Source organism: Cupressus sempervirens, chromosome 3, assembly GCF_028749045.1.
Source record: "Cupressus sempervirens isolate cs-2001-9-10 chromosome 3, ASM2874904v1, whole genome shotgun sequence".
NCBI lineage: Eukaryota > Viridiplantae > Streptophyta > Pinopsida > Cupressales > Cupressaceae > Cupressus > Cupressus sempervirens.
The window spans coordinates 750,838,718-750,845,533 of NC_143120.1; positions in this window are offsets into that span (position 1 = coordinate 750,838,718).

Sequence of the window (6,816 nt, forward strand, 5' to 3'; positions counted from 1 at the left end):
AAGTACACTGGACCATCTTCATCACTAAGGAATACCTCCTTTTCTAGACCTGGTGATTTACAAAATTAAGGTCATACAAAAAGATAATGAGGATTGTGTAACTAGTGGATTTGGTTGTAACAATTAATATAGTGGAAATATTAGTAGTTTTGTCTTCACACTGAACTGCTTAAACTGCAAAAGATCAAACATTCTATATGATAAATATGAATCACTAAGTTGATTGATCCAATAAAATGGATCAAATTGGGGGTGACTAAGATATCTCCCTGTGAAAAGGAAATAGAGATAGGGATTATGATTGTTGCATGTTAACAAGTAGAAGTTGAGGAAGATGCCTAAGTTGGAAATGACAAATAAAGGTTTAACACACGGTCCCCAGATCCCATAGTTATCATGATTGGATTAAGTATCAATAAACGATGCAGAAGATAAGTACTGTATGTGAGTGAATCAAGAGGAAGCCATGTGAAGTAGTTTAAAAACCCCACAACCATTGTGTTCATTGGTTAAAGCATATTATACGTCAAAATTTTCTTCGTTCACAAACTGATGTTTAACTGTGTCATGAAAGGGCCAAGATTTATCATTTTTTTGTTGATCCATAATTGAAGAATAACTCATTAGTATTGGATGATACTGAAGTTATTACCATGAAAGTCAACAAGATCTAGTGTGCTTTAATGTCGCAGAAGATAAAGTCAATAGTACCTTGTGAAGCTATGTTGGTTGGCTTGCTATCTAAAATAAACGAGATCTTCATGAGTCATAACTCTTGTTGGTGGAAATGAAAGGAAGTGTCTTCACTATGGAGTTACACCATGTTCATTTCTATGACAACCTACATAAACTAAGTAGGTTGCCCCTTATGAGTAGGAGCTCGGGATCTATGGGCCCTATACACACCACTTGCTAGGAGCACTATTATATGTATGCCAGAAAGGACGATTGGGAGAGAGCCTCACTAAGAATCTTGGTTGTGGTAGTATGATTGTAGAAACCAAATTTGATCGCGTAAGATACTCTATGTGTGTTGATTGAAATCCTCATGCAATATGCAACAAGGATTTAGTTGCATTGGAACATAATAAGCAAGGTCTTAAAATCAAGATGTCTCTTGCTAATTCCAAAGTGAGATTAATCTAAGAGGAAATCATCTCCATGTTCGACATCGAGTCAAAGCACTAAATATTAATGAAGGATGAAAATTGATTCATGCGTTATATTTCCTATACGGGCTCACCTTATGAAAGGAAATATTTGAACCACAAGGACAAAAGCATATGGGATTCGGATTCAGAGAGAGTCTGGCATCTTCTAAGAGTTTAAAATGTCGACGATCTTGAGCTTCAAAGGGAGTAGATGGGTTCAGACAACTTGTGACAATCTTGATCATAGTGATTGAGAGGGAGTTTTACTATTGAAGATGAAACACTTATGAGGTAAACTTGATTGATTATTTTACTAATGAGATAATTTTAATGCCTTATGGGTCCTATGTAAATTATGAGGTAGTGATGACTTCCAAATTATTATCACTTGTATTTGTTGATGTTATTGGAAGATGGTAATCTTACAATAACTTAATATTCTATCATGATAGACATCGTATGATGGCTAGAACTAATCAAGATAGATGATTTCTAGCATGGTGGATTCAATTCCTTAAAATAGACCATGACCTTCTAGATTGTGATAGACATTGTATGATGGTTGAAACTAATCACATTAGATTATGAATGTTCCTATGGTAAGTACAAATTACCTTTGAAAAATTTTGAGTTATGGTGAATATATGAGACTTGATATTCTTGATCAGATCATATCTCTGATATCATATTGAGATGATATCTAAAATTGGGTATCGCATGTTAGTTGATTCCTCATATCATGTGTTAGGTGATATGTAAAGCCAAGTATCACAGTGTTAGATGATATGTAAAACTAAGTAGCACATGTTAGGTGATTCCTCATATCATGGTTTTAGGTGATATGTAAAATTATCACACGTTAGGTGATTCCTCATATCACATGTTAGGTGATATGTAAAACTAAGTATCACATGTTAGGTGATTCCTCATATCACGTGTTAGGTGATATGTAAAACTATCACATGTTAGGTGATTCCTCATATCATGGTGTTAGGTGATGTGTAAAAATAGGTATTATATGTTAGATGATAATTCATATCATGTGTTATGTGATCGCAAGATATGTAATATGGATATACCATGATCCCTTATGGTGGGTATCATGAGACTTGATATCTGTGTACACACCATTACCAGAAAGAATATCATGAGACTTATTTTTCTTAAATATATCCATATGATATCACTTTTCAAATAAGGATAACTTATATATATGCACTTTGTCTTCCCTAGCTAAGAGGGGGTGTTAAAGCATGTAGCTTCAGTCTGACAATAACTATGATATGTACAGTTGAAACTAATGATCATATATATATATATATATATATATATATATATATATATATATATATATATATATATATATATATATATATATATATATATATATATATATATATATATATATTGTATGAGATAATTTAGGCATGCAAAACTTATTTCGATTCCTTTGATTTTAGATCACTATCGATCTATATTATATCAGGTTGTTGTTCATAATGATTGGTTATACATTATTAGACTTGTGTTAAGTCTATAACAAATCAAGCATGATTAGTTAACATCGAACCAGTGTGATGGTAAATGTTCATGTCTCCATTCAGAGACATGACCATTAACCCTCACACCCCTCCATGTGATATGCATACTTGATCCACCCAAATAAACAAGGCATCAAAATCAATTAATGCAAGCACATCAAAGGATCAAAGTATATTTCAAGTTCAAGAACATTATATTATCTCTATTATCTCTTTACTAACATAAACAAATTCTGGAGAAAATATATCCTTTGTCAACAATTTTCATACCTATAGTAAAATTTTGTACCATCAATCCACGAATTTGAAATTTGGTAAGAAACTTTACATAAATGAATGCAAAGAATGTTGCAACTTTTAAGAATAATTTCTCAATGAGGATGGAATTTAAAACCCTTAATTAGTAATTAATAAATTTCATAAATGAAATAATAAAACTAATCCTTGTTTTGAGATTCAATAACCGTGAGTTACCAACATTTTCTCCAAGTTATAGCCAAATCCAAGCAAGGAAATAAAAGTTATTAATTTCCTACAAAGTGTTCATATTATGACAGAATCTGACAAGTCTTCACCAAAACGGACATAACTTATTCCAAACGTAATGAAAATTATCCAAATCAAAACCAAATCAAAGATAACTCATATATATTTCTGAAAATATAATTTTCAAGTCTGTATCATTTAAAATGAGTTCTCATCAACCAAAATATCAGAGAAATTATAGGAAAAATAACCAGAAAACTGAAATATACAATATCAAAATAAGTTTTCTTCCATTCCAAATCCTTCCTTCAACTTCTCCAACTTACCCAAATTAAAATTTCATGTTTTGGATACCAAATATATATAATTTTCAAGCACATTAAACTCTCCAACCAACCTACAACTACCCATTAACATCTTTAAACCAACTTTTAAAAAGTTGTCACCAAGTTGTGAAAGTTGTCATTATAATTTTGGCAACTTTTGAACAACTTTTACAATTATTATCCAAATGACTTCAAACTTTCCATAAACCCTTAAAATATGATATAGATGACTTTAAGACTCTAATTAAACTATTTCCACTCTATTTTGATACATTTGAGTGGTTTTATCACACTTGCCATTTTCAGGACCTTGTAAGTCACTATGCTTTTAATGGTTTGTATAGCCTTACAATATGATCTGAATGAACTCCAAATGGTATTTAGGTCTTTAAATAACATTGAAACCATATTAAAGACAATTTAAAATATGAATTTATCGATGAGACATCCACTTAATAGGTGCCCCTGCACCATACTCTCCAACTTTGAGATTTTTCCAAGTCCTCTTAGAAATGGGATTTCAAAGATCTCTTCATCTTGACTTTTGGTCTTTCAATCCTTTTTTCTTGAGAATACGAACCTATTAAGAAATTTTTTTATGTCCTCTCCAATCTTATTTCTTCATCACTTGCATTGAAATGAGCATAACAACAAATTAATGGGCAAAAATTAACTGATTAGTATCAAAATCAATCACAAAATTTGCATCTTTCTTCTCAAATCTTCTTGGCAACTCTTCCCTTTTACCATCATTCTCATCATAATATTAATCTTAGATTAGTTTTGAAATATGAGTGTATATACACTTAAGTCATTTAAAAGTCAAAACTTAGTGCATGACAAGCATAACATGTCAGGTGGTGCATACCAAGTGAGATACTTAGTATGTGTCGAGTCACTCAAGTGCTAAGCAGAAAGATGATGCCAAGTGATTTAGATGCTAAGTAACCAATGGATACCAAGTTGTTTAGATGCCAAGTTACATCATTGAATTTGCAGTTGATGCCAAGCATTAGGGAAAGTGTCGAGTAATACCATTTTGACGTAGTTATTTGTAATGGCACAAACTACTATATAAACCATTTTGGAGCTGACTTGAGGATTGTTTTGTGATCCTAGATGATAAGAAAAAATCTTTATTGAGAATCCCTATGTAGTACATGTAGCCAATCAGTTAAAGGGAAGGATTAAGTGGCTAGATGGATGAATTAAAGTCATTGATTCATACCTAACCCTAAGTCACCTAGGTCTTCTTACAAAGGACAATCCCTAAAATCTTTATGAATATAAAATGAGAAAACAAAGAAGTTTGCATGTACAAATAGAGCATTCATGGTGACTAAGGTATTGTGAATTGAGATACATTACAGAATCAGTTAGAGGAGAATAGAGAAAAGAGATTAAAGGAAAGAAGAGATACATCTGATTAGTGAGGATCGAGTACACGTCAGGAAAGAGGTGATTTGTTATCTAGCAACAGAGTGCTAACTGTAGGATCCTTGCTGAGATATTCTAATAGTGAATCAGTTAAATCTCTTAACAAAGTAGTCTTAATAGGCTATTGTAAATCCTTTAATAGGGTGCTTACTTCATTGTAAGTTAAAGTCCTTTTACCAGACACACTTCCAACAAGTGTTGAAATCCTTTAACATGTTAATATCTAAAAATTTTGTAAGCCTTTAACATGGAAAACCTTTCATAGGGTAGATCATGTTTCATGATCAAACATTGTAACCTTCATTGGATACACTTTATTACTGCAATAGTGGAGATTTGTGGGTGTCATCCCCACCCCAATTTTACCTTCTCATTGGAGGGTTTCTGGGTAACAAAATATCTTGTGTCATACATGTGTTGAATGTTATTTGCTTTCATACTATGGAAGAATATGTTTAGCTAGCTATTTTAAATTACATGCAAATTGTGAGATGGATGTGTGGGGAATGAATTTTTGGTTAAAGTTTGGAAGTACTTATTCACCTCCCCCCCCCCTCTCAGAGTTTACTTTTCCTATTGTATTTCCAATAATTGGTATTAGAGTTTAGTTCTCTGAAAAGGAAAGCTTTACAACTTTCAAGAAAGATCTTGGAGATGGAAGTTTACAAGTTGGGAAAGACTATTTAGAACTAGAAGATTGAAATCTAGCTTGGCCTATATCAGCTGAATAAAGTAAGAGGTGAGTTGAAGCAATCATTTAAGAGAAGGAAAGAGATAGCTATTGAAGAGAATGACACACACTACAAAGAGATTGACACTACTAAATTATTTTTAGATGTAAACATAAGTGAATTTGATGCAAAATTTGTAGATCTGATGGAAAAGAATGGAACCCTAATTGAAGAGGTTAGAAATCTCAAGATAGAACAAGAACTCTAATCAATATTGCTATGTGAGGTGACTGAGCAGAAAAAGAAAGCTAAAGAAGACAGAGTCATGATTGAAGATGACAAAAGAATACTGACCAATAGACTAGAAGAGAAGATATCAGAGGTAAATAGGATTTCTCACATGCAACTGGAAACATTGAATCAAATGATGATTGCAAATCATGAGTTGAATGGAAAAGATATTGAGATGAAAACACTGAACTTGTAGAACGAACAATTGAGAGATGATCTAAAAAGAGAAAAATAATTTGCTAAAAGTTTTAATAGACCTAGTGAAGCCATCAAGTATTTTGAGCAATTGATGAGATCTCCTAGATCCAATAGTGATACTACTAGATAGGGTTACACTAGTAGTGAAGAAGGAGAATCATCTAAAAATGGTGAATAAAGGTATATTAATGGTAAGAGCTCCAAATTTTTCATAATTGTCATAAGATAGGTCATACTACTAATGTTTGTAGGAGCAAGACTACAAATTAGAATCCTAAGAAGAAGTTCATGGGTCACTACCACAAGTGCAACAAGCAAGGATATCAGACACATGAATGCAGAACCAAGACATCAAGCACACAAAGATTTGAAGGTCACTTCTATAACTATAAGAAGTATGGACATAGAGCATATGAGTGTAGATCAAAGCCTAACTAGTTTTCAGACAAGCAAGCTAAGGTAAACCATACTAGAAGATCTTATAATTGGGACTAGAACACAAGGTATAGTTATCAATATTGTCAAGAGTATGGACATGTTGCTGAAAATTGCATTATAACACATTTCAGAAGTGATTACAAAAGATGGTTGAGTCAAACTACATGTTTTAGTTATATGAAGACTGGTCACATAAGCAAAAAATGTCTAACAAGGTCAAAAGCACCTAGTAGTGAGTTTAACAAAGGCAAAGGAAAGGTTGATGTTGAAGAAGTCA